Source organism: Aethalodelphis obliquidens, unplaced genomic scaffold (assembly GCF_003676395.1).
Source record: "Aethalodelphis obliquidens isolate GAN/ISIS:26980383/991018 unplaced genomic scaffold, ASM367639v1 scaffold2, whole genome shotgun sequence".
NCBI lineage: Eukaryota > Metazoa > Chordata > Mammalia > Artiodactyla > Delphinidae > Aethalodelphis > Aethalodelphis obliquidens.
This window is the reverse complement of record NW_020837946.1, coordinates 24,191,751-24,213,183: the sequence shown is the minus strand read 5'-3', so window position 1 is coordinate 24,213,183 and position 21,433 is coordinate 24,191,751. Positions and strand designations below refer to the sequence as shown.

The 21,433-nt window shown below is 34.2% G+C and overlaps 1 protein-coding gene and 1 pseudogene across 4 annotated transcripts in view; one reads left to right on the top strand and one right to left on the bottom strand.

Annotated features, from left to right (window-relative positions):
- Window positions 1-21,433, bottom strand: part of ERBB4 (erb-b2 receptor tyrosine kinase 4) — a 1,127,099-nt gene that overhangs the window by 1,093,249 nt on the left and 12,417 nt on the right. The window lies entirely within an intron of this gene.
- On the top strand, window positions 10,822-11,431 carry LOC113628587 (60S ribosomal protein L13a pseudogene; annotated as a pseudogene).

Genomic DNA, 21,433 nt, shown 5'->3' with positions numbered 1-21,433 from the left:
ACAGAAAAATAATGTCTAGTTCACAAACAGCCAGTTTAACATTTTAAACTCACTTTTTAGTGATGAAATGAGTAAAAGAATATGGACTGCCTCAGGTAAATTATCTACCATTTCATCGAAAGTTTCTTTGCATGGCCTTTATTTATTTTATGGGTTTGCATAATAAGGATTCACACACACAGTTTAGTTCTCCTTCCTCTGGGCTGGTAACCTAGCTGTCCTAATCACCCAGTAATTAAAATAAAAACCACTCCAGGTAATTGGCAGTCTTCTCTAATTGAAAACTGGGTAGATAATCATTGTCCCAAGGAAATGCCCTACTCTCATACTGTAATATGAACCACCATCTGTCTATTAAATTAGTCATTATAAAATATTAACATATAAATGACTACTATAAGGGTATTATAAAAGTGGTCCTAGAATTTAATTAATTATTTTTTTCATTTTGTTGACTCGCCAATTTCTTTCTAGGGAACAATAAGAAAATGTATTCTCGGGCTGATTAGGGAGGAGCAATAACTTTTGTCACGCAACACAGACATGTTTAGAAGGCTTATAATGTCTACCTTTGCTATACAAAGTATTTGCTCTCCAGTAAATAACAAACATTGAACCAAGAAGCTAGAAAAAATTACAAAAAATGTTCAATCTATCTATAGAGCTGAGAGCTCCCTAATTCTTCATGCAATGCTATGCATTTACTTTCAGGGGAAGTAGAAGGTAAAAGAGGAAAAGAAAGTAAGTTTAAGAAAGCAAACTGGAATCTTAGAAACTGTCCAGTAGGCTAGAAAATCCTGGGAATATACATGATATATACTGAAGAAATACTCTAACTTTGTCCTTCCTTAAAGGTTAATTCTATTTGAATGAGAAAAGAGGGAGGAAATTCATAAATATCAACAGACCCTGAAAATAACATTGATAGACATTATGAAGAGGGTAACCTGATTTTCTGCACTGTGTAGACAGTGTGCTACCACACTCTTTGTAGACACACTTTTACATAGCACATAATACCAGCAGTAGTATCTTCAATTACAGAGGACAGAGATATACAATCACACATTTAATGACACAAAGTAGATGAAAGCAGCATGAATAGATTCCCCTTTTCCAAAGTCAATTCTAGCACTAAAAAACACTTCCCCCCAAATCCTCTATGTTGACTTATCTTGACATCTTGGGGATGTGTGATTTGTCTATTTGCTGGCATGAAGTAAGCCTTGTAACATGTATAACTGAATTTGAATGTGGACTGATGATGCTCCAGACAAGGTCAAACCCCAATCCACGTAAATACTCATCAACTGATTAGGCAGAAATTACTTAAGACAATTGATAAGTCAAACTAGTTCAGTAGCTATCTAACAAATTCAGGGAAAAACAGAATTGCAATGAAAGTGAAAAAAAACTCCCAGTCACATACTTCTTTGACAATCACAGAAAATAAGGTATTTTCAGGATTTTGGATTTAGTATGCAAGTACTTATAACAAGGGTAAGACTTTACTCTGGAAACCATACCTGTCTTGAAATATTTACTCTGGTCTAAAGCTGAAAAAATCACTCCCCTCAAACCCTATCATTCACTGCCCAGTACAAAGAAAAGATTAAGTTCAGTCCTGTTTTTTCTTCACAGAAGACTTAGATGTCATCTTAGAAGACAAGATGTCATTATGTTTCAATGCTAAGAGAAACTCAAGAAATCATTTTATGAATCAAGATGAAGAAAGCTTTTAAAATACAGAACTATAAATGAATGATCTAGAACTATATGCAGCCAAGGATCTGGGGTCTCTGAAAATTGAACAAAAATATGAATTTTATTAATTTTTTAAAAGTACAGTTTTATACTTTCATGTTTAGTTTCAATATGATTTTTTCTCCTCTAGATTCTTTTATGTAGAAGGAAAAGTAGCAGGTAAATCATGTTATTTCTGTTAAAGAAGAGCTGTACTTTTTCTAAAAGTGGATTCTCATGGCTTATTTATACAGTAAGTCCCATGACATTAAAGTATGCAGCACATTTTTCTTCTTTATGAATATATAACTGTAATTATATTAGATTTTAAATGATTTGAATAAGCAAGATACAAAAATATTAAAATTACATGAGATACGTTATCATAGGATAGACATTAGAGAAATGATAGTCTCTTTAGATAGACACATAGATAGATATATAGACAGATATGGATATAGTTACACGTATACATACACACTTCCTATAGACTTGTATGTTTGTGTTGTGTAGGTTGAAACCTAACCCCCAGTGTGACGATAGGTCCTTTGATAAGTGATGATTAGGTCACGAGGGTGAATTCCTCATGAATGGGATTAATCCCTTATAAAAGAGACCCCAGAGAGCTCCCTCACCTCTTCTGCCATGTGAAGACATAAGGAGAAGATGGCCATTTATGAACCAGTAAGTGGGCTCTCAGCAGACACAATATCTGCTGGCACCTTGATCTTGGACCTTCCAGCCTCTATAACTAAGAGAAATAAAGTTTGTTGTTTAAGCAACCCAGTCTTTGATATTCTGTTATAGCAACCCAAATGGACTAAGGCTATATATAATTTTACTCTTCTAATTACCCTAAAGGTTTTTAATTTCCTTCCTTATCAAATTCAACCAAGAAGCAAATTTATTCAGTTAAAAACCTTCAAAGTTAGCATCTACTGCCTGAAAAGAAAACCAAGTAAACGTTGAGTTTGTGTCCTATCTGCCCCCAAATTTAGTTCTGCTGCATAAATATTTACGTATTCATTTGCTTTGGACAGCTGCTAAAATGCACAATTTTCTTGGACTGCTATGTTTTATACATAAAATAATTCCTTTTTAAAAATTACTTTGGTATTGAACTAAGCTAATATTCAATGAAATCATATTTATTATAGACCATCATAGAATATATAACTTAACAATAAAAATTAAAACTATCATTTTCAAGTGTTTCTAATGTTCCTTGCATCGTGCTAAGCACTTTATACACATTATATCATTTAATCTTTAACAATCCTGTGCAGTAGGTGTTATTTCCCTATTCTATGATTCAGTATACTCTGGCAAATAGAAGATTAATAATTTTCCCAGGGTTTCATAGCTTGTAACTGGCTAAGCTACATTTTATCTTAAGGCTGACTGACCTCGAATTTAAATCTCTCTCCACCATAATAGAGAATCTCCCCAATTAAGGTTCCTAGAGCAGAGGCTGCTGGCTGTTTACCAAAGCCACTTCTAAGCACACAGCTTGAATATATTTCCCTTGGAGTTGGGTATGTCAATGAATTAAATCCTAGCCAAGAGAATATGGGCAAAAATAGTGTATGCCACTTTCAGGTTTGGCTCATAGAAACTTTCCACATGCAACCTTCCATTCTATTTTCCCCCATCTGGCTGCAGACGTCAACCAGGCCGCACTGACAACCATATGAAGATGGTAGGACCCTACACCGAAGTTCAACCAGAAACATCTTCATTGAATTGTTATGCCAAGGGAAATAAACCCTATTGCGTTAAGCCACTATTACATAAGGGTTTTATGTTCTATCAGCCGGTATTACCCTAACTAATACAAGTTATGTCATCTTGTATTACCGAATCAAAATATGATTTTGACTCAAGTTTTTAATAAAAACCATTCAATTAAACATATTAAACATTAAAATTTATTTCCTGACAGTCTAAACTTTGTCCTGATAACATCCAGTGAGTGTATGACCTCTTCTCCTACTGCAAAACACAGACGTTAAGTAAAAATGGTAACTTGAAGACAAAGTCCAAATGAACTGCAGTTTATCACTTCAAAAGCAAATAGCATCCAAATGCAGTTTTGAAATGATGTCTAGATACTGTTTTTGGCAAACTTCAGGTGTCACAGATAATAAATGAATCATTTATTTGATGCACATAATACTTTAAAGAAATCAGTGTAAGCCCCCAAAGGAAAAAAGCAACAGCGTACTCAGAAGCATTTCATCATTTGAAGTTGATATAACAATGCTGACAAGTACAAAAGATAACTTTGTTCTGTCATGCCATATCATGTTGTAGAAAACACAAAGCATTATGTGACCTTTAGAGAAACAGCCAAAAAGTAGCTTGCTTTGTGATGCTTAACGTGGTATTTTTGAATTTTTGAAGGTCTTGATTTTTGCCAATTGTGGACAAAGTTATGTCCTGGGGGATCTCAGGCATGAAGAGAAAAGAATGCTGATGCGTGAAACAAGTGTAAGGGGAAAGACTGAGAGGAAAATTTACTGCTTCTGGAAAACAAAACTAGTTGTTAAGTATCTATGTGTGTGTAGGCTCCTTGAAATGTCCCATCTAATAAATATTAGTTCCAAAATTGGCCTATAATATGTATATTGGCCATGGTTGGCATTGGACCATATGGAGATATTCTCCTAATCCATTATTTTTTATACTCCTTTTTCAAGTATTCACTACTTTTCATGCTCCTCTCTGACTGTGACACTACTACTGCAACAGCCCCAAATTCTAGTCCCATCAAACTTCCATATAGTACAGGGTCCTCGGAGATTGGAAAATGGTACATATAACTGATAGATGGTTATTGAGCCTTATTTTTAGATAAGCATCACTACTTCCAAAAATCAAAGCTATGTTTTACTAGGCACTTCTTCTAGTGTTAACTTCTTACCTCAAAGGAATAACTAATAGAGACAATTTCAGCCCTCTAGGTTAGTATTCCTTAAAGTAAATTTACAGATAATATGCATTGGAATTACCTGAAGATGTATAGCTTAATCTCCAAAGTAAGCGTTAAAAACAATACAGAAAAGTATACTGGAAAAGCCTATAGAGGAGACAGAATAATAATAATAATGTGACACAAGTAATGAAGTCCTTTGTTTCTGACCCAAGAGTCTCATTTCTTCTCACACCCTCTATGACACACTAACAGGCTACTTATTAGCATGTAAGCAGGGTAAAATCAAATCCTAGACCAAACATATATTATTAAATAGAAATCAAGTGTGGTTAACTTTAATGTCATCAAACTGACCAGTTAATATATAAGGACAAACTATTAAACATAATTTACTTATGGACTGTGTCATAATTTGGTAGTCACATTTTGAGTCATTTATTCTACAGAAAATTTTTTTTAAATTTCTTATATCTTTGTCAAATTCAAAGCTCTCTAAAAAGGAGCTAATTTCACAATATATATGTGTAACAAGTCATCATGTTGTACACCTTAAAATTATACATTATATGTCAACTATATCTCAATAAAGGTGGGAAAAATAAAAAGTAGCTAAATGCTTATATCAAAGGCATAAGGTTCTTCATATACTTAATCAAAGAATCATATCATTAACACAGACAACTGGAATGCTACTAGAGAACCCAAGGCCACCATAAATTTAATGTTCTAAATAATATGTGGAGTCTAGGAGTATCTATTGATAAATATACATTTTCCGAATATATATATATGGTTATCACAGTGGGTAATGACCCTAATTTCAGCATTCTTGAACATTTTCTTTGGTAGACTTTCTAAAATGGCTCTTAAAATTCACAATGGAAATTATGCAGTCTTCCCTCAAGCACTTTCTTGAGCTTTAAAAAAATGAGTATATTTCTGAAACAGTATTGCTTTCATTGAATCTCCAAGTTTCTTCTTTTTTGTCATCTGCCAATTCCAACAATCAACTGCTTCTTCACTTTCAAGTCTACCAAAAACCTCTGAAAAAACTTTTGTCTTTGAATTAATGTGACAATTATTTATTTTCTAATATCCTTAGGCCTTGCATCATTTCTTGTTATTCCTTTTCATATATGCTGAAATTCTAGTTCCTTCTTCCTAAAGTTTCTCTTTCCAGAATATTTCCCTAAAAGTAGAAGCTGGAAGGAGCCTACATTAAACTCTCCTCATAATATTTTGCCAATCTCTTTGGAAATGATGATAAATAAGTAATTATCTAAAAGCCCCATTCTCCAAGCATAATGAGTCCAAAGCAAATAACTGCAAATTTTTTTAAATCTCAGAGTGAAAATATTTAGAAATAAGTGAAATTAGGAAGTTTACCATTTCATACTGTGTTGTTACAATTAACTTTTTTATTGTGACATATAATTTGCCATGTGCTTTTCATAAAATTGCTTTCTTACATAAATAATACTAAGGTCTTTACTAATAGTAATGGGGTCAAATTCTGTTGATGTTATTATTGGTCAACATTCAGATATATTCCTCAGTCTGGCATCGTAAGAGACTAATAATCTTAACACATTTCTTAAATTTGTTTTATAAAAATAATTGCATAGTGTTCAGTGATCCATTATCATGAATCAGCACTATTAGAATTACTTGTAAATAATTTACTTCAAATAAGCTTATGTTCCATATTCCTAATATGGAGTATCACAATGGGAAGAAATATGTGTAGCTTTTAAGTCAGACAAATATGAATTTAAATACTGCATCCACTATTGACTAATTATGTAAGTTTAGGTAAATTACTGTCCTCTAAACATCCTCATTTGTTCATTGGCAGCATGTGGATAAAAAATCCTACTATGCAGGATAATTTTCAGATTCTTAAGAAATATTTTATGCAAAGCATCTATCACAGAGCCTGGTATATAGTATATGTTCCAAAAATAGTGAAAAATTGTTGTTACTGATACTACAAATTGATTATTAGGTGAGGTAGAAGTTGTTGATATATGCATATGACTTTCATTTTCAATAGAGATCATCTGTTCCTAATTACGTAGGGATCTTTAGACGACTTTCAATGCTTAATTAACAACTAGTTAATAATGAAATATCCCAAGAATTTGTTACCAAATATCATCATGTAGCATGTGGTTACAAAAACATTTAAAATGTTAACATTATTATATGTGGAACCTAAAAAAAGGGTACAAATGAACTTATCTACAAAACAGAAATAGAGTTACAGATATAGAATACAAACTTATGGTTACTAGGGGGTAAGGGGAGGAGGGATAAATTGGGAGATTAAGAGTGACATATACACACTACTATATATAAAATAGATAACTAATAAGGACCTACTGTATACCACAGGGAACTCTAGTCAGTACTCTGTAATGGCCTATATGGGAAAAGAATCTAAAAAAAACTGAATATATGTATATGTATAACTGATTCACTTTGCTGTACACTTGAAACTAACATAACATTGTAAATCAACTATACTCCAATAAAATTTTTTTAAAAGTAACATTAAATAAACTTTTAACATTTCTATAATGAGAAACATTTTAAATCTGAAGAGACATGCCATAACTATCTCAGTTCACTTCACTCTCAATGTATTTATTTACATATACAGTTACTTACATAACAACTACTAGACATGACACAAAAGTATAATCATTTAGCTATAGGTAAGATGATTTTATAACTTCTACCATCTAATAGATTAATTCAATAATAAATTTGGTTAATTTCCAATATGACTATTGTGTAATATAAATAAAACTGAAGTGTAGAGAAGTCAACATGTTTATATAAACTACAGAAGTAATAAACTGGTTTGGCAAGGTACAGAAGAAAGGAGAAAAGTCTTTAAAGGTAGGTCATTTTACAGATTAAGATCTTAGTGACCTTGTCACCTCACATCTCAATGGTTCTAAGTTGTAAACAGGATTTGGTTAAAGGGTTTTTCATAATCAATGGTACTATTTGTTAAGACATTTAAAAGTTACAGGAGAAACAAATTTTAATGCAACATTATAACATGGTAGGAATGGAATGAGTTACCAGGCTATGAAATTCCTTAACTAGTAGGAGTCTACATTCAGTCTCCATTCTCACAACTCTTTCAGACATGGATTCTCTAACACTAACAGATCCCTAATGTTTCCTTTAGACTTACCTATTTCTTCCTAATGGCCATACAGGGAGTCAACTTAAAGTAAGGAGGAAGACATTTGAATGAATCTGCCACCTTCATAGCTGACCAAGTAAGTCAGGGCATTGCGTTTGAACATCTAGGGTTTCTATCACTTAAAATAGTTTGGCTGTAAATGACTTAAAAAATATGAGATTTAATTTCTTACATATAGGCGGTCCAGAGATAAAGATATTCCAGGGTTGGTTCAGGGACTTGACATTTGTCATTGAGAATCCAAGTGTTTCCTGTCTTTTACTTTGCCTTTGGACTCATTGATGACTTCACCTGGAACCACAGGATGAACTACCACAATTCCAGGTGTCACATGCTGACATGTAGCCAAAAAAAAGGGAGTGTTTCCCCTGTGTATCTCTTTCCATTGGTGAGAGAATCTTTTCCTTAAAGACTGTCAGACTTCCCTTTTCAGTGACCAGAATTCTATCCCATTTTCATAGCTGAATGGGATGGGAAATGAAATGGTGATAACTAGTTTAGACTAATTATGATTTTCCACCCAGGGATGGGGGACAACTCAACCAAATTTTACTTGACATACCCACTAGTCATTCCTACCCCCATGTCTTTGGAGTCAGGGGAAATTTGACTTAAATCCCCACTTCATATCTTTCTTATGAACCCTTAACTTTATGCAACTACTTAACCTCTCTGAATATCAGCTTTCTTTCTGACAGATATAGATGTATATATAGGATATAGGTAACAATACAGATGTGATGTATTTTTAAAGAGGTCTCTATTGTCAGATATATAAGGATAATTTCTGTAGAAATACCCAGCACAGAGCCTGATACATGGTAGAAGCCAATAAATATCATTTTAATCTGTTTTCTTTAATCTGTAGGTCCTCCTCATTTCTCTCCTTCCTATAACCAAAGCCCAATAATGTTCCAAGGAGTATAGCCTAAATTTGATTCTCTCTCCAAAATTTTCAAGTCTAAAAAATCTTTTACTTGGTACTTTAATATTTCATTCTGCATATTCCACTATGTCTTAAATATCAGGGTTACCAAATACTAGTTTATTTGAATAGTGGGTCATGTACCCTGATTATCACACACACACACACACACACACACACACACACACACACATTCTTTATTAGATGATAAATTCTGTAAATCAAATCAGCATATAAACCCTATCAATTATTTTAAGAAAGGGAGAAATAGAACAAACAAGCAAGCCCCTAGTTGGATATAAAAGGTTCCTTGTGAAATGTGTCTCTACATTTTCAGTCTCAACCTGTGCCCACCCCTGAACATGTTTATGCTTTAATCACACTGAATTAATTGTTCACTGTACTTTCCATGGTAATTTCCAGCCTCTTTAAATCTATTATTACAGGTTCCTCTGTCTGGAATATCCTCTTCACCATTCTTCATTTGACTCATTCTTGTTCATCTTCATGACTCATTTCAGAAACCATCTCCCCCCCAAAAAATCTTTCCGACTTCCAGGTTGGGCTAAACGTGCTTCTTTTTCATTTCAGAGCAGCTTTTGCTTACCATTTATCATAAAATACTGACGGTAGCTATTTTTGCGTCTGATTTCTTCACTAGATTCTTTGACATGTTCCTGATATAATTCCTGGGACAGAATTAACCACTCAATAAATGTGTATTGAATAAAATTAAATAAACTTGTTTTGTAGATTCAGCACTCCGAAATGGAATATTAAAGATAAAGCTTCTTATATAAATCAGTGTGATAATTTTTAAAAGAGCATTAAAAATTATCACCTAAAAAGATTTTTATATAAAAAATACAGTAATGTTTCTCAAGTACTTACCATGAGCCAAATGTTACGCTAACTGCTTTATACACATTTTCCTACATAATCATCGAAACACCCTTGGGAAGAAGTATTTTAAGTATTTTTTCCCATTTTAAAGATGTGGATATTTTTTTAAAAAATTTATTGGAGTATAATTGCTTTACAATGTTGTGTTAGTTTCTGTTGTGCAACGAAGTGAATCAGCTATATGTATACATATATCCCCTCCCTCTTGTACCTCCCTCCCACCCCCACCCCATCCCACCCATCTAGGTCATCACAGAACACGGAGCTGAGCTTCCTGTGCTTTATAGCTCATTCCCACTGACCTCACAGCTAGCAAGTCCCAAACCTGGAACTTGAACTCAGGTTTGTTGACCTAAAGCTCATGTTTTAGTTATTTTACTCTAGAACAGAGACCATTCTCCATGTTACCTTATTGGTTACCCATTCTTAATTGAAAATGGTCTCAGAAAGCACCAAGACAATTAAACTTTATAGTAAAACAAACAAAAATAATAATAATCACTTCTACAGATATAAGACAACAGAACATTTTACTCCAACTAACTTCTCCCTTTATCTAAATTCATGATTGTTCACAGTCAACAGCAACTGTGTAGATTTAATGCACTAAAACTGTTAATACATGCTTTGCTGCACTGTGATAAAACCTCCTAAAAGAATTACTGACAATACATTTCCTTAAATAAAATGTCCAATTTTTAATATTGTCTAATGGTACTGTCCCCTCCCCTCTTAAAACAGAATTTTAATGACTGCATTTGCTACGAAGAAAGTTAGAAAGGTGCTCAAAAGCAATGATATCCATATTTATTAAATTTTCACTTTATTGTTTAAATACTACCCTTGTTTACATAATTTTCATCATTACTCAACTGCATTAGTTTTCATACACACCCATGAAACATTATATACCTACACCAAATCTAGTAATATGTGTTAAAAATCACTGCTACATTTAGAAGTAACCTGAAGCACAAAAAAATAGTAGAAAAGCAACAACATAAGTTGAGTCACCTAAATGTGTTACTGTAAATATTTCATGAATATTGGAAGATTAACAGTTTCCCATGTAACTTTCCCAGGCTGCTGCCGAAGATGGCGGAGGGGCAGGTCCTGGTGCTCGATGGCCGAGGCCATCTCCTGGGCCGCCTGGGCGGAAAGGTGGTGGTTGTGCATTTGTGAGGGCATCAGCATTTCTGGCAATTTCTACAGAAGCAAGTTGAAGTACCTGGCCTTCCTCTGCAAGCGGATGCGGCCCCTACCACTTCCGAGCCCCCAGCCACATCTTCTGGCAGACAGTGCGAGGCATGCTGCCCCACAGGACCAAGCGAGGCCAGGCCGCTCGGGACCGCCTCAAGGTGTTTGATGGGATCCCGCCACCCTATGACAAGAAACAGCGGATGGTGGTTCCTGCCGCCCTCAAGGTTGTGCATCTGAAGCCTGTGAGGAAGTTTGCCTACCTAGGGCGGCTGGCTCGTGAGGTTGGCTGGAAGTACCAGGCAGTAACAGCCACCCTGGAGGGGAAGACAAAGGAGAAGGCCAAGATCCACTACCGGAAAAAGAAGCAGCTCCTGAGGCTACGGAAGCAGGCCGAAAAGAACAGAGAGAAGAAAACTGACAAATTCACAGAGGTCCCCAAGACCCATGGATTCCTAGTCTGAGCGAAAAAAAACTTTTTTTTTTTAAAAAAAAAAAAAAAAAAAAAGCTTCCAGTATAGGGGACAAAAACTGTGGAAATATTTTTTAAACGAGTATATAATATTTTATTTCAAGATATATTTAGTAAACATTCATTTATTTATATACTGGAAAATATAAAATGATAAAAAAGAAATAACTGCAACTTCAGAAGTATGAAAATTTTAGCCTATACAAAGGAAAAGAAAATAAATGCTTTTGAATATATGTGTGACTAAGGCAAATAACTTCTCTCTCTGTGTCTTAAATTTATTTTCTGTAAAATAAAATACCTGGAAAAAATTATCATTTTAAGAATTCTACCTCCAGCCAACAATTCCAAATCTCATATATATTAGAAACAGAGCAAACATTAAAATGCATTTAACATGGTAATCTGCAATCTCAGTAGACTGTGATGAATTTACATGTGTTTGTTTATAAAATCACCCAGAGCTTCTGAGTATCTGAAGTGTTGTTGTTACTGATGTTCTTTTGTGGATGGCAAGTATATTAAATCCTACAGCCCTGACTTTCTTACTGATTGAAATAAACTAGTTGTGGAGCCAGGGCCAAATATCCTTGGTCTTTGTACATCAGGCTGTCTGTTCCCACTGCTGTGCAATGTCTGTTAGGTGCTGGACAAATGAATGGCTAGGCAGAATGTACAAATAAGTACAACGGACTGAATCCCATTGAAGTATGTTTGCATGATTTCCATAAATTTCAATGTGACATAAGTCTAAGCAGAGGCTTTAAATTCTGGCCCAAAATCACTGCAAATTTTTCTATATTCTCTGTGTAACATCTGTTGAAAATCTTAGGATAACTAGGAATCACAGTTAAAAAATCAAAATTACCAAATCATTTAAATTTTTCATTGAGAATGAATTTAAAGCTCTCAGTTTTAGATTGTTCTATAACATATGATTTATTTTTTCTTTATTAAACATTTCAATGTTCACAATTTTTTTTTTTTTTTTAAGAAAGAGTAGAGTACAATGTGAAGAAACTGATATTCTCAGGTCTTGAATTAGAAAAGCTTAAACACATATTGCCATCCTGGTCCAAAAACTGTATTTGTTCTCAATGCATCATTATGTTCAATTAATAAATTTTTTTCAGTATAATATTTTGCTAATTGATGAAAACTTAACAGAAAAATATGTAGAATTCAGGGAGATGGCAACACACTCTTTATGATGTATCCACCACACCATTATTATCAACGACTATCTGAATGTTTAGAGTACAAGGTGTTTACCCTGCAGTGTGTTGAGTGGTAAATTCAACATAGTAAAAACAGTCAGTGTAAACTTCCTCTTATTAGCATGAGAGTGACTGCGATCTAAGGTCGGTTCTGTCCTTCCATTCGCTTTTTTCTTCTCTCTCCAGCCATGGAAATAGAGCTCAGTTATTTCTGCATGGATGCAAGGTGAATGAGGCTGTCGTTTCTCCTTGCAGTGCTAATTATTACAGGTCACTGACATAATACAGCTATTTTTTTAATTAAAAAAAAAGTTATATAGCATTATCTCACTTACTCGGGTATTTGAGAGGAATGTGCAGAGTGTTATTTATTTATACAGAAATCTGCCAACCGAGAGACATCATCTTGCTTTGAGGGGCCTCCTGCTGGCAAACTCAGCAGCCCTGTTATTATAAGCATTAAAATGCTGCACACTGTATGGAAGAAAACATAACACAATCCTATAGTGTGAAGCTGTCTGGATTTTCAACCTGTAAAAATACATTATTCCAATAAAGACAAAACTTAGAAAACTTCAAAGTGTATCACAAATTGGGATTATCTATGTAGTTTCATTGTTCTCAGCTATGAGATACATACATTATACATATTTAATGCATAGTTATATTATGCATAATATGACAATATCAGACCTTCTTTGATCATAAACCAGTCTAATGCACTAATAAATTAATTGATAAGGAATTGATTTTCTAGATAAGTACATCTCAGTTTGCAGTCTGAGAGACAGTGTCTACGCCTACAATAATAATCTTAGAAAACAGAATTCTAATCATCGTCTCTGATCTCAACCTCAGATATGACAGCAATTAGTTCTTCCTGAATAATGCCCTCACTGCAAATTACATTAAAAAATGAATGTTACTTCTCACTTACACATTACATAATTTCATCTCAGAATTTCCCAAGACCCACCTAAGAGTCCTGGGAAATAACTGAATGTTTAATAGCATCACGGCTAATAAATATACTTCAACATTTTCATACTTGTAAAAACTACAGAGCATAACACAATGCATTAAGAGAACTGCAGTGATGCATGGAACCAATGAGAATCAAAATATTTGTGTAAAAATAAACATTTGGGGCGCTACAAGGCTCCAGTAGGTACAATTTTGATCCTTGTTGTGAAGGACAACTTTGGCAATTCATTTATACTTCATTATTTCTAAAGAGTTGAGTGAATAGAGAGCTCAAGTTATTACATGAACTAGTTCATAGTTGAAATACTGTATAGGAATAGGAGGGAGAACTGGCAAAAAGGAATTAACTACTGTGCTGAGGTAATATCTGCTAGCCTAGCCTCTAACTCCTGCTGGAGAAACAGTGATCACGGGAGGGGGTGGGGGGGAATATAAGGTCTTAGGACATGAATAGTTGCATGTCAAGCCCTAATCCTAGAGAAGATTTCTTTCACAAGTACTGAGACTATTCCAAATAGGGATCACAGTCAAAAGGGACAGCTGTTTATGACCTCCTCTGAAAATAGTTATTTGGGACTACCACTGCTGCCTTTCTTGCGTGTTCCCAAAATCATGTGCACTGATGTTCCTAATCAAGATTTCTAGTGGACAGGAATGAAAAACCTATAAAACCAGTTTTCCTAAATTTTATTTCTCAAAGTGCAAATAAATCCAAAGAAGCTTGTTATCCTTCCTCTTAGCAATATAATGTAGTATACTACATCACTGAATTTTTTTAAAAAGTACAATAAATGCTACTCATATTTTAACATTTTATTACTATTAGAAACATAAGAAATATGATTTTAACATTTTATTACTATTAGAAACATAAGAAATATGATTTTAACATTTTATTACTATTAGAAACATAAGAAATATGATTTAAACTATGAGTTACAAGGAGTTTTATGTAATATAGGTATACCAAAATTTAATCAAACAATGCATACAACTTTCCAACTCTCTTCTTGGAAAAACTGCAAAACATCATGTTCTTTTTCAGGAATGTATTGATGGTGACAGTAGCTTTGGTGAAATTAAAGCTACCGCATGAGATGATAAAGGGTAAATAAAATGGCTATTGGAAATTGGCCTCACTAAATCTGAGGAAAATAATTCATTTTAAAAATCAATAATTTTCTGCCTTTAAGCTGTATTCACTTCAGGCAGATATGTCTACAGACAACCCATTTTAGTATATTTGCAAAAGCTAAATAAAGGAACAAAATGATTTCAAATAAAACAAAAGTTAAAAATCCAAAGTGCTACACCCAGGTAAAGACTATACATTAAATGAGCCCTAGAGGAAATGAGTGACACAATTAGAATCATAGCAAACTCTTCCTAATGTACAAGTGGAAAAGAGGAAAACTGCTTCCCTATTTGGTGATAGGGGTTGGGGCAGGGGGTTAATTCATAAACACATGGAACCCTAACAAATCCTATAGTATTTAAACACGATAATGATATATTTTAAATAAGAAAGGCAAAATTAGTAATAAAACTGATAGAAACTGACTGCCCTTTCTAATGGGAAAGGCTCTCTAGACTGGTTTTTAAGTAGGATATTGACTGGCAGTGAAAGATTAAGACTGCTGTGTAAGAGGAGAACGAGTTGGTTCCTGATTCATGGATGCAGTTAGAACCACTCAGGGGTGGAGGACAGCACGGTCTAAAACAAAAGCCCACATGGAGTGAGATAAAGGAAGGAGAGACTGGCTGAATGTTATGTGGTGGTCATTTCGTCTCTAGCATTTTCATTTACCCGTTCAATATCCCTGCTTCTCTCATAAACTCAGTATATTGTCTTTCTTTAAACTCAAACCTTGAAAGTTAATTACTCTCATTTCCATTACCTCACCACTGAATAGGACTAATCCAAATTACACCACCAAATACCTGGTTAAAGGTTACCATAGTAACAACAATTGTCATTTACAGAATATATTCATGAAGTTTAATCTGCTCATGGTATCTTCATTTAAGATATATCAGGGCATCTTAATTGGATAAATATCCTTTAAAAATTTCTTTGATTCAAATATTTAGATAACACTTTTTTTCTCTAAATTTGTGATCAACCATAGGTTAAAGAGAATGTCATATTAATGATAAATAATAACAAAATTGATGGAGGAAAATCAGTGGTATTGACTTCGATTACAGTTTCATACTCCAGTTTCAGTCTGCATTTAAGAAAAAATTACAGTTGTATCTACATGAAATCTCAATCCCAAATTCAACACCTGCATCTAAAAATCATATAAAATTTAAGAAGATTCTGGCATGTGACAATTATTTTGTGTTACTATCTTCACATCTGAATTTTTAGTAATTTAACTGCTACATTAAAAGGTCTTAATTGCAAGAGTATAACTCATAGTGTGTCCCAGAAAGTCTGATAGAACTTAATCACACATCCCCACTGTCTATATTATTCTGAAGCACCACCTGTCAGCTGAGCAACATAATGGCATGTGACAGAGCTTGTGAACCAAATTTCTATCCATCTCTCAGTCTAGAGACAATAGCCTAAATAAAAATATATATTTTTATTTCTTATGCTGCAATTCACAGCATCTTTGAAAGTTTCCAGACTGGTAACTAAGAGAAATAACTATTTTCTTGATCTAACTCACTGGCAGTAGGGAGGTTGCGGTTGTTGCCAGAAAGGAAGCAGTCAACTTTAGAAGAGCAAAAACTGCCCTTCCCATTAGTAATACTGTTTTGCAGTGTTCCAATGTTAATCAGCAAGTGAGCACAACTGGCAGAGCCCTGTGAATTAAAAACTTTATGATGATATGCATAGCCTTTGATTCCTTAAATATCAAAATAAATGTATAAAAACCATGATAGGGGGAAAGAATTTAATAATCACAACAATTTACAGACTGTCTTCTATGTGGAAATATCTCTTTAGTATTCGTAGATAGATGTGAAGATTCTGCTCCAGCGTGCAGAAATTTTTCCAAAAATACATTCAGTCATACATTACATTAGTTGTGCCCTATCTTGAAAAGTTTAAATGCCTATAAAATGTAACATAAAAAGTTATCTCATGAATTTGATTAAAAACCATTTTCTCTTGAAGGTGCTTTAAAAAACAATAAGGATGAAAGGACAGAGGACTTGAGTTTGCCAGGTAAACATAAATCTTTGGAACAAAACTGTCTCCCTAAGCTCTTTTTTTTAATACCAAAACTGTAAAAAAAAGAATATGAAGGAAAAATGATTTCAGAAAACTGCCCCTCACAGGGAGCCAAATTCTTTCCCAAATAGTCTACTTACAGTACTCATGCCTATCCATATACACAATGATTCTGAAAATCAATACTGCATCACCTGTTTATAAACACAGGACATAGAACTGCTGTTCAAATTATGAGAAAGGGGAAGTCCATGGCCTGCTCATATTTAACATTTTGTAACTTTAACTGTATGATGTTTCTTTTTTTGCTTTTAACTGCCTTAGCTCTCATTCTACTAATACTATAGTGTACATAATGTAATTAACTACTGAGCATCTATGTGATAGATACCATTTTATATGTACTACCTCACTTAATCCTCATAAATATGAGGTTGATCTTAATATTAGATGCCCTTTTTAGATGCGAAAATTGAAGCTTAAAAAGATTAAGAAATTAACCCATCTTCACATGGTTAGTATGCAAACCTGAGCTATTTAATTCTTAAGTCCCTCTATTTAACCTCTACTTCAACTCTTTGCAATATTTCACTTGATATTATCGATTTTAAAAAGTGATTAAACTTGTTACTCTATTTGAAGTGTTATAAATGTACTGAAATTATAATGTGACAATAGAAAAGTAGCATATATTGTTAATATACTTGATCATGTTTCCAAGTTTTCCATATTCACAAATATACCTGGTTATTAACAATTATTATGGGTATCAAATAAAATAATTGTTAATGGCTTAAAATAGGTAACAAATGAATCTATATTGTCAATATCCTTCTTAGAGGTTTTAGTTTATTTTCTTATATAAAATATTGCAATTTGGACCATGGAAAATTGATAGTTAGGAGCTTAGGCATTGCTGATTGGCCACCTGCACAGATGTTTCCCATTTGGTAAATTATAAAATCTCTAAATTTCTGTTTCCTTGACTGTAAAATGAGGACAGTAGTGGCCATGTTGTGTAGATTAGTTGAGATATTGTATGAGAAGTGCTTTAGCACACTTCCTGACACAGTAGTCCTTTAGTAAGTATTAGATATTATGACTTGTTGGCTTTTTAATCAATTAAGAAAAAGTTGTATAGAAATTTATACCAATTAAGATTTAAAAAGCACACTACATAGCGAAAAGAGAAAAGTAAAATGTTGGACTGCTTGAGTCAGAGATACTGGGTAGATCCATGTAGAGGTACCCAGCAGGCAGTAGCGACAGGAAGGAGGGGAGCTCTGGAGAGAGGTAAGAGCTCAGAATAACTTACACAGCGTTGAGATGGGGAAGGGATCCAGAAACTGAGACAAAAAGGTAATGAAGAGGACCAAGGCCAGAGAGAGGCTTGAGAAAGACTTGTTGAGTGGGTTATCTTCATTTACTGCCTCTTTAAAGATGGATAACCAAAATCTTAAGTCTAAAGTATACCCAATAGTAGCCAAGTAGATTGTTAGAATATTATCTCTGTTGAGAACTGACGCTGTGATCTTGGCCAGTTATGTCATTCTGAGTCTCAGTTTCCTTATCTCTAAAATGGAGTTAATACCGCCTACCATGCAGATTTTAGGGAACACTGGAACTAATGCGTAAAAGTACCAGCACAGTCACAGTGCTTGCTGCAGAGGAAGCATTAAAATGGATATAGACTGAGACAGGAGAGGTGGCAAATCAGAAAGACTTAAGGCAGAAGGTAGTATATAACAGGAATGCAGTTTTCATACCAGGAGAACCTAAAAGAATGTTAAAAGAATGGCAACAAAAGAAACAAGCAAAGCATTTCATTTAGTGTAGATCTTACAGTATAGATCCAAAATAGGTAGTAAAAGAGACGGAAATGTCAAAGGCCTTGAAGAAAAATATTTCCTAAGCAGACTGAGAAAGGTTTACTTTATTTGTAACCAACTGAAGCATGCATATGTGCCTTCTTTTTATTACTTTTTGATTTTTCAGTCCCTTTAGAAAAGTGCTTCTCTTTTGCTCTGATTTCTTAACACTTTATCCTCCACTCAGAACTAGAGGCCTATTTTTCTAACTTCCTGCCCTGCCTATGTCCTCACCTTCTTATATATGTTTCTCCCTCTGGTTAAGTTAAACCCAGTCTTATAAATACCTGCTGGCATAAACCCAGAAACACAATGAAACATTTGTATACTTTTATTCTGCATCGTGTGGTTTTTACAATTGAGAATGATTTATTTGTGATAGTACGTTACATTAGAGGTATGGAGATCTAATGTAAAGACTACTAGAAAAAATAAGAGCAAAATATTTTATATTTAAGGAAACCAAACTTTAAAATACCCTTCACATATCCACAAATCTATTAAGGACAGGTAGATGGTGAAAAGCATTTGGGTGGGAATCCTAGTCACAGAGACAGAGAGTGTGGCTTTCACTGCCTCTATTTTTCAGAGACCAGGAAAGGATATTTGGGCATGACGTGCTTGTGACAGACCCTCAGGGTGGGAAGGGCCCTCAGTGGCCACAGAACCCAATCCCCGCTCCCAACATCACTGACCAGTTGTTCTTCAGCTGCCTCATTCATTCTTTATCATCACAGAAGAAGTTAGATAAGACTTTACCACCCCACACACATGACGGAACTCACCATCTCCCAGGACAGACCATTCCAACTTTGGGACACTCTAACTGTGAGAAACTCCTTGATGGTGTTCAAATGAAATCTGACACCTTACAATTTCAAACAGCTGCTAATGTTTCTGTTCTCCAAGGCTACACAGAACAGTGCTAATCCCTCTTATGTGTAACAGCCCTCCAACTCTTGAAGATAGTTATCATGTCCCCTTCCCAAGCCTCCTCTTTTCCATGCCTGGCATCTCCTTCTTTCTTTAATCATTCTTCAAATGAAATGGAACTCCATTATTTTGTTGTAAATATAGTTTTCTTTGAAAAATAATAAATCACATGTCCAAACGAAGTTACCAAGAGTATCATAATTAAGCTGATGTTCACAACTTCTTTCACAATATTACATTTTAATCATGTAAAAGAAATTTTAATTGAATGTTTTCTTATCCACCACAAATGAAAAGAGTATATGCGGTGCCCTCGAGGGACAGACTCATATCTTACGTGACAATACACACTCGTGGAGCAGCTGACACCTTGCCAGATAAGCTGTTCATTCTGATTAATAATATAAGCATGTAATATGTTTGTTCCCACATAGTTATGGCAATCGCAAATTCAAATTGTTGTGATTCGTCAGCAGCCCAATTTAAAGACACACATCACACATCAGCACCTGCCTCACTCTCAGGAAAATTCACAGCATCTGCTTTATTTGAGTCCTTTGGTCTGCCTCATTCATATGATTTGCTCCTAGGTTAATTCACAATTGCGAACCAGTGACATCCTGTCTATTGTTTTTAAGCCACTTCTTTCCAAACTTCAAGTCAAATCATTAGTACCTAAGCTGTGATACACAACTTAGAAACTGCCTCCTTCATACTGGCTAATACTTAATGGTGGCAAAGTTAGTATGATACTGTTCACATTCCTATTATTTTAAAATACTTATGGCAAAATTCTTATTACGTGTAAGAGTAATATTCATAGTATTTAGTGACCATCTCAGCAAAAACACATAAGAATGGATCACAGTATATGCCAAAGCAGAGATTTGAAGGTCCCTGATTGTGTCAGGTATTAATTCTTTAGTTGTTTGAGGGAGGGGTGCCAGGGGAGGGTTCTGGGAAAGCCAATCGGTAGGAATATATTTTAATATTTTATCAAACAATAAAAGCATAAGGAACATAGCACTTGGATACTAGTCCTGGTAATGGAATATACTTTGTTGCTCATACCCTTACACAAAGGTTTCTAGGATTTTGAAAAAGCCAAACAAAAGTCTCAACATTCTTACTAGAAATAAAAAGGACATAAAAGTTATTTTTTCATATATTTGAGTAGGAAGCATTGAAAAGCATTTGATCTTGACCTGCTATGAAATCAAAGACGTCTTTAGCTTAAAATCTTCGTGTGCTATATCAGCATATATACAATTACTACAGACTTTAATCAAGAGAGAAGCTGTCTGAAAAAATTAACCTTGAAATAACCACTGAAAATATGATGAGATGAACAATTCATGAATATGAGAATTATTCTCTATAGTGAGCTTGATTATGGAGAATGCAGTCTTGAGCTATGACAAAGCTCTAGCAGGTATACAAATAATACTATAACTTTTTAGATACCTTTACAATACACTATGATAGAAAAGACTTCTGGGATGTTTTTTGAGATATTCCCAAACATGGATATTACCGTCCAAATTCCTGGCTTTTTCTAGGATCACGTTTCCATCAAGTGTTACATGTTTTATGACATTTTTTTCAGACAAGTTAGTCTCACTTAGGAGTTCATTAAAATTTATTCTTTTGGATGATGCCACTTTTTTACAAAGATCAAGATTTGGGTTTTTTGTGTGTTTTGTCCTATAGCCACTTCCTGATAATTACAGTGGATCTCTTCCTGTTGGCTTATCCAGCAGATGAATGACTAGTTCCAGAATATGCATCTAACCACATACCAGATTTGAATCAGAAAATTATCATAAAATGGGACTTCTGATTCACT